The following is an 8277-nucleotide window of genomic DNA, read 5'->3' as shown; positions in this document are numbered from 1 at the left end:
ACAGCAAGCGACGGGAAAAGAGCTGGCGGCCATCTTGGGAAAATTTTTATAAGTTGCTGAAACGCTGGAACTGTAAGTAGAAACCAGCTAGAAAAGTCATTTACAGGGGGGCTTAGTAATGTATGCTTAATTAGGGGGACTGGGCAAAAAAAAAAAATCCACTCCTGCCTCGAGACAACCCCTTTAATGTTTCCTCTTCATATATTTTAATGAAAAGATGGCTGCTCTTGTACACGGCCATCTCCAATGAAGACTGTGGGTGTAACTGTAAAACCCAGCAAGCAGCACTCCATTGAACTGGTAGTGTCTCATGGCATTAGGGACCTTTTCACTCAGATTGAACAGATGGTTTTGTTTCCCTCTGCTCTCTCCTCTCCTGCACATTCTTAGCTAATTTATGACCACAATGTAGGTTGAAGAATAGCAATAAGGGCTGAAAAGCAAATCGATATTCCAGCCTCAGGACTTATTCACACGAGCGTATATCGGCCGGCCGATATATGCTACCATCTGATGCATTGGATTCCAATGCATCAGATCACACAGGCGTATTCCCACGGTGTAAAAGCCTGAAACTATCTTTGTGCCCGGAATACGTCGGCCACTGCATAGACTCCTATGAGAGCCAATGACAGCGGGCGGAGAAGGGAGGTGGGAGGAAGTTTAACAGCATGACTGCTTAATTCCCTCCCCATCCTCCCCTCCGGCTGTTTGCAATGGGAGGGAGCGGGCCGCCAACGTACCGCCCACTGCCATTGCAAACAGCTGGAGGGAAGGAGAGAGGAGGTGAGCTGGCGAGGGGGAGGAAGGTGGAGGCAACGGCATTGCGGCCTTGGCGTAAATGTGCCGGGCCCGTGCCGTATGAATGGGCACACAAACGTTAGATTTGTGCTCCCGTTTACGCGTGCACCGGTGGGAAAGTGCCCTCAGTGAGGGATCTTCTGCTGAGACTAGAGGCCTATTTTGAAGGGATGAATGTCGGGCTGCTGCATGGGAGCTAGAATCGATTGCTCGCAGCAAGGCAGCAGGAGGAGATTTCTCTCCTCGCGCTCCTCTGCCCATCCCAATTGACTTAACATAGCAGCCATTCAATACTGAACGGTTGCTATTTACACTGAGCGATCAGGATTTTATGCAGAATAAACGATGGTTCAGTGTAAATAGTGTCCGTTCAGTATTGAACAGCCGCTATGTTAAGTCAATAGAGAGTGAAGGGGGAGCGCGAGGAGAGAAATCTCCTGCAGCCGTCCCAACCCCCTGCTGGCCACTCTGTAAGCGAGCCAGCGATACTAGCTCCCGTGTCGGGCATCATTTGCCAGACATTCATCGCTTCTAAATGGGCCTTTAGGCCTCATACACACGGGCGGATTTGTATTGCAGAATCTGGAGCCGATGTCCTTCTTTGGATTCTGCAGCAAATACTGACCAAAGCATGCATTGGAAAAACGCTTTTTCCTGCACAGGGGAGGAAATCAATTGTGATTTTCCACTCGCAGAGGAAAAAGTGTAGCATGCTCCATTTTTGCGTGGATTCTGCACAAACGGCTTCCATTGAATTCAATGGAAGCCGTCCAATCCACAGTCCTTCCACAATTGACATTGCGGAAAGGTCATCGGTAAAGCAGGAGCTTTAAAAAAAATCTGTGCTGCGCATGTCCGCTGGCTCGCCGCGCGGACCATCCGCAGTACAGATGAAGTGAAAAAACAGCAGGTACGAGCGGATGGCTCTACTGCCAGGACTAGATTGCACTGCGGGATTCCGCATGTGGAATCCCACCCGCCCAGGTGCAGTCGATCTTATACTGAAGTGTCTATACACAGCAAAAAGTATAGTAGAAGCTGCACAAGAGCAAGGTATGCTCTACCCCTCTTCCTGTAATCTGTCTCATACTAAAGACAGGCATCACTTGAGAACAGGCTTTGAATAGCAGGTTAGAAGGAAGTGAGACCCCTAGTGGATAGCACCTTTTTGAGTGATTTTCAGACCAAAAACATCAGTTTTTGTAAATAAAGGGAATTGCAATTTTACTAGATATCACATTGACTATATATTGAGATAAGTTTGTTAAAATGACTGTGACCATGTAAAAGTGTGTTTGCCGCTAGCCTCTTGCTGCTGTTTCTTCTGACTGAACTTCTCCCTTTCTCTATCTCTCTCTGCTGCTGACTCTCTGTCCAACAAACATATCTTGGCTTTGGTACTCACATTAAGATGTTCCTCCTTCCAACTGCACTGGCTACTCTGCGATCCTTTGGCAGAGGCTTTCTCCTTTTTCTTCCCCGGTCGCTCTCAGGCTGCTTTAGGCTCCACCCAGTCCTCCCCCTCCATGCCACTGCCAGGTTCCCACTCCCAAAACTTTGACCACCAGCTGTAAATACTTTCTCTAATTCACTCAGTACTACTGATTGACTCAGCACATGACTTTTTCCTGTCTCTTGCACTTACAGTACTCTGAAAGCAGGAAATTTGGGAGGAGTCAGGAAAGAGTGTGCAGAGAGTCCCGTCAGACAGTAGTACTGAGTGAGAAAATGCTCTTACACCTGGTGGACAAAGTTTTGGGAGTGGGGGATTTTATGAAGAGAGGCCGTATAGAAGATATGATTATTAAGAAGGACCACAAAGGGGATACTATTAATAAGAGGGGCCACAAAACAAATAGTTTGAGTAAGTGGAGCCACATAGCAAACACTATTACTAAATGGGGCCACAAAGGGGGCACTAAAACTAAATTGGGACACAGAAGGGACATTATAACTAAGTTGAGCCATAGTGGGGGCACTATAACTTTGCGGGGCAATAAGTGAAGCACTATAACTTCGTGATGCCATAAAGGGTGCGTTATTGCTATGGCAGGGACTGAGAAGATGGGGTAGTGACAGAATTGGGAGAATGTACAGAGAACAGTTGTTGCTGAAAGAAGTCTTCATGGTGGTCAGGGCCCAGATAGAGAAGAAAAGGGAAAGTGGATGTTTGCATTCAGAGGAGATATCACCTGTGATCACCAGAGTTAACTGCACTGTAATCACTATCACTGTGTAAAACTGGTATCAGACCATTATATAGTCACCACATTATTAAGTATACTATGGTCAAGCCGCGGCATCTAAGCCCTTGTGTTATAAAAGAGCAAAATGTTATGAGCCTGATTCTGGTGCTGTATTTATGGTATGTGCTTAGTTTGGGTGCTGTATTTATGCATTGAGCTTGCTTCTTGTGCTATATATATGTTATGGCAGGTGAGGTTGTTAGGACAGGGCACTATTAGGGTGGACACCCACTTGCGATTTTTTCCCCTGTATGTGACAGCGATGATTATGAAACCAATCATTTTCAATGGTTTCATACTCATTTGCGATGTTTCAGTAGAGCTTTGCATCGCAGAGAAGAAATCTGCAATATCGCTCAGTGTTTTCAATGGTGCCATGAATAGCTAAGCGCTGCCTGTAATTGGCTGAGCGCTCAGCCAATCAGCACAGCCCTTTCAGGAGGCGGGGATTTTTAAATCCCCGCCTGCTGAAAGTGCTGGACAGCGATGCAGGGGAGCCAGCCAGAGGACACGTCTGAGCGGCAGAGAGGTGGGTAAAGATTTTTTTTTGTTTTTATCATGAGCTAGGGATGATTTTCAGGAAAGGGCTTATATTTCAAGCCCTTCCCCGAAAATTATGCTGCGGGGGTTGCCTAAAAACCAATGCTTTCAATAGGGCCAGCAGCAGCGCCGACCCCATTGAAAGCAATGGAATAGCATCCGGGACTTCTGCCACAGCTGTCCACTATATACTCCCTATGCTTTCAATGGGGCTGGCGCTGCTGCTGCTGCCGGCCCCCTTGAAAGCATTTGCGATATCGCAGCGTTTTTTTTTGCGCTGCGAGGGAAGTGTTTTCACTTGCTCCTGTAGCGCAAGAAATAAAAACGCCAGTGCGTGTCCACCCTTACAATGTGGGGGCACAGAGGAGTGTGGGCAGGATTATAAGCTTGGTTTAATGTTAGAAAAAAAATGCTGCACGTATTGACCCTCTTTGATCCCCTTCAAAAATCCTGCATTTGCCCGTTTCGTATAGCTTTTGGGAGTGCAGTCTCATTAGCAAGCGGATCAAGTTCTAAACATAAAAAGTATTATTTATTTTGGGTGCTCTACTTCATTTAGATGTAATTTCAAGCTCCCGGGCCCCAGTGCAAAATTGGCAACATCTACCATGTGTCATTTATAATACCAGTGTCTTCTCAGGCACCAAGTTTTGGGTCCAACTGCCTCCTCTGCACCCACTATAGTGATGCCCCTGACCCGGACCTGTTCAGATTCTGAAATGATTGATCAAACTTAATTCACAGCATATATTAAAATGTTGAAAAATGATTCCTCAGCAATAAAGCAATTAATGAGCAAAATGTCTGTCTAGTGCCTGTCAGCACCCTGCACTACCATCGGGCCCCGAACAACATGTACTGTATTCAAGACAGCTTGAGGATTCCGCTTTAATTAACAGTGCCAGGCAGTTTGCAGTAATTGGAACAGGTCACAATTGTCCTGCATGTCAGAGGGACATAATACATCTTCAATGGCTAACTACAAAAGTCCCTGCTGAAAACCATGTTGGAAATGTTAGGACACATTGTATGGCAGCCCAGCTCTAACCGAGAGCGTCAGTCAATGGGCTGAGTATGCACCAGGGGATCAGTCTGTCTGCATCTTAAGAACTGGGACACACACTGCCATAGGATCTCCTAATTAACATCACTTATCATTTTCCTTGAATGTACTGTATAATCTACGTAAAATAATAACCCCTTAATGATGCAGCCCTTTTTTTACATTCTCAGTTTTTTCTCCCCATTTTCAAAAAAAACATAACTCTTTTATTTATCCATCAACATAGCTGTATGAGGGCTCGTTTTTTGGTGGGACGAGTTGGATTTTTTAGTGGTACTATTTAATGTACCATATAATATACTTAAAAACTTCAAAGTGAAGTGATATGGAAGAAAAAAAGAAATTCTGCCATCTTTGGGGTGGAGGGGGCTTTTTTTTTTTTTTTACACACTGTGGCAAAAAGGACATGATAACTGTATTCTATAGGTCAGTATCATTACAATGATATCAGATTTATATAGCTTTTTTGTGCTATACTATGTTTTAAAAAATAATTTTATTTTTTTTAAAGATATTTTATTTTTGCCGCCATCTTCTTTTTTATTTTTCCATTGACATAGTTGTGTGAGGGCTTGTTTTTTTTTTACGGGATGTCCTGTAGTTTCTATTGGCGAAATTTTGGAGTACATACTGCTTTTTGATCACTTTTTCTTACATTTTTTTCTTGGAGACCAAAGAAGCACAATTCTGGTGTGTATTTGTTTTTCTGACAACGTTCACTGTGTGGGATAATTTTTTTTTTTTTTTTATTAAATAAAACTTTTTAAAATTAATTTTTACCCTTGTTCTTTAGTTTTCATGAGGGACTTGAGCTTGCGATCATTGGCTATTGTATTATGACAAGCAGTCTATTAACCCTTTCCAATCCAATTTGTATCCTGGTTTTCCTAGGGGGCTTACTCTTTTTCTGCTGTTATACAATGGCGCTATTTGCTGGCTAAAGCCAGTACTGCATGAGGTGACACATTGGATAGGCTCCGACAGCAGAGAGGCTGGCAATATACAGTAAGAGAACCCCGACGGATGTCTTCCAACATCGGAGCTATACAACCTTAAATCATAATGTCTTCAGAGGTCAGACAGAGGATTGGAAAAGGTTAATCCACACCACAGTCATGGCTTGATAGGACCCAGCCATAGCAGCCCTGTGGGCTTTCAGGAGGCCTCAGGCGGCCATGGCAAATGAATGGCACCTCACAATCTCATCGAACCCCCAGGACATAAAAACCCAGAACCACTAGGACGCACACCTACATTGTATAGATCCCGCTCCATACAAACCTTGAACCCCCTGGGATATAACTGTCCCGTGGGGTTAAGGGCAAGGGATTAGATATGTTGCTTTTGAATGCCCGACCATTTATTACCCAAGAGATAAGTCACCACTAGAGCCTTCTGGTTGCAGCTTACCTCCCAAATAAATTAAGAGTTCAGCCGACAGGTGTGCAAGGTGTATGGACAATTAGATACCAGTCTCTGAATGAATCTAATGGCTGGAGCTTCGGTGATGGCTTTGACTAATTACCTTGACCTGACGCGACTTCCTATTCACTTCTGTGCATTAGCTGTCTGCATGTAGAAAAAACTGCTAAATTATGTATTCTGAAAGAAGCTCCTAATGAAGCTGTCATTTTAATTAAAATACAAGGATGGAATACAGGAGGATCACAGTGTGTAATATACGAAGGTGATAACCTTCTCACAATGCAGGTTTATTATATTATCCGAGCACGGATTTCTGCAAAAACATAAATAGTACATACATTTGTTACATGGTTTTCCAAGCCCTATTGAGACACTTATGGGGAAGAACGCCATAAAAGATGTCGATGTCATACCTAAAGCATGCTACATTTTGGAAAAACTGCTACTGTAGTGAGTTTTCTATTTCCCTAAATACCTTAGGGTTTTAACAAATAAGGAGAATGCAAGGAAAAAGTGTAATTCTTCCGAAAAATGCTGGGTGTGAACCCCCCCTTAAAATAACCAAAAATAACTTTTTCACCAATTTTGAACTAATGACTCTGTTTTGTTTTGCTGGAGCAGAATAGTAGTGGTAACAAATCTCTCCAGAGTCTGAACGGTACATTCCAAGTCACTTTTTCCATCATTCCTTCGGGACCCCAATTTTATAACTTTCTGTTGACATCACTGCTGCCCTTTAATCACTATTTGCCATGCTGCTTTAAGTATGCCCTGACAGCAGGAGATATACATTAAGGAGCATATGTTCCGTGCTAAGGAGCTCAGTACATAACAAGGGATGTAATTAAATCCTTTTCTAGAGACCCTCTTCTATTATAACTCATTGTTGGAGCTGCTGGATTGTTCAGCAATTAACAGATTAACAGTGCACCGAGGGAACATTGTATAGTTAGGATCTAATTGTATTATCCATGTAGTCTAATCATGAACTGCGCTTATGTTCATTGTAATCAGACTGCTCAACCTGATAGCTATAGTGAAAAATATTATAAATAGTCCAATCAGAGACAATGTTCCTTAATCATAAGTTAGAAATATTTAATTACAGTATATTACTATAATTAGCATTTATCTGTTTGCTAGAATGGTTTGTAATAGCTACTTCATCAGCTTAAATACAATTATATTTCCTTATGCCAGCCGTAACTGGTTTAGGCTCTGTTCACACCACCATCGTTGCCAGTTCTATCACATAATGCTACATTGTTCTTGCCTTGAAGGGCCTCAGTGTACGTTAGTGGGACCCATTGTATGATGAATGTGGCATAGTGTCATGACCACGAATTGACACCGCGATGCAGAGGTTTCCTAACTTGTCCTTTTTAGTGAATACACCATTATATAACAATTCTATTTTTTAAAAACTTTTTGCCATTCCTCTGCTCTTAAAGGGGTTGTCTCGTGAAATCAAGTGGGGTTCAGCACTTCTGTATGGCCATATTAATGCACTTTGTAATATACATCGTGCATTAAATATGAGCCATACAGAAGTTATTCACTTACCTGCTCCGTTGCTAGCGTCTCCGTCGCCATGGATCCGTCTAAATTCGCTGTCTTCTGGCGTTTTTAGATGCGCTTGCGCAGTCCGGTCTTCTGCCTTGTGAATGGGGCCGCTCGTGCCGGAGAGCTGGTCCTCGTAGCTCCGCCCCGTCACGTGTGCCGATTCCAGCCAATCAGGAGGCTGGAATCGGCAATGGACCGCACAGAGCCCACGGTGCACCATGGGAGAAGACCCGCGGTGCATCGTGGGTGAAGATCCCGGCGGCCATCTTGGTAAAGGAAGAAAGAAGTCGCCGCAGCACGGGGATTCGGGTAAGTAATAAACTTTTTTTTTTTAACCCATCCCTTGGGTTTGTCTCGCGCCAAACAGGGGGCCTATTGAATTTTTTAAAAAAACGTTTCGGCGTGAGACAACCCCTTTAAGTATGAATAAAATGATAATGTGCTTCTACATATCTTCTCAGGGGCCTAGGTCTAAAAGTATGGCGTTCTAAGTTCCAAACCCCTACTTTATTACTTCTGTGAAGGGTTGAGCGAACTTTTGAAAAGTTCGTTTCATCCGCTTCGCCGAACTTCAGCAAAAAAGTTTGATTCGTTCTTAATTAGTTCGAACAGAACCAGAACTTTACCAATACCCCTATA

The sequence above is a fragment of the Eleutherodactylus coqui genome, chromosome 4 (assembly GCF_035609145.1).
Source record: "Eleutherodactylus coqui strain aEleCoq1 chromosome 4, aEleCoq1.hap1, whole genome shotgun sequence".
Lineage (NCBI taxonomy): Eukaryota > Metazoa > Chordata > Amphibia > Anura > Eleutherodactylidae > Eleutherodactylus > Eleutherodactylus coqui.
This window is presented reverse-complemented; position numbering follows the sequence as displayed.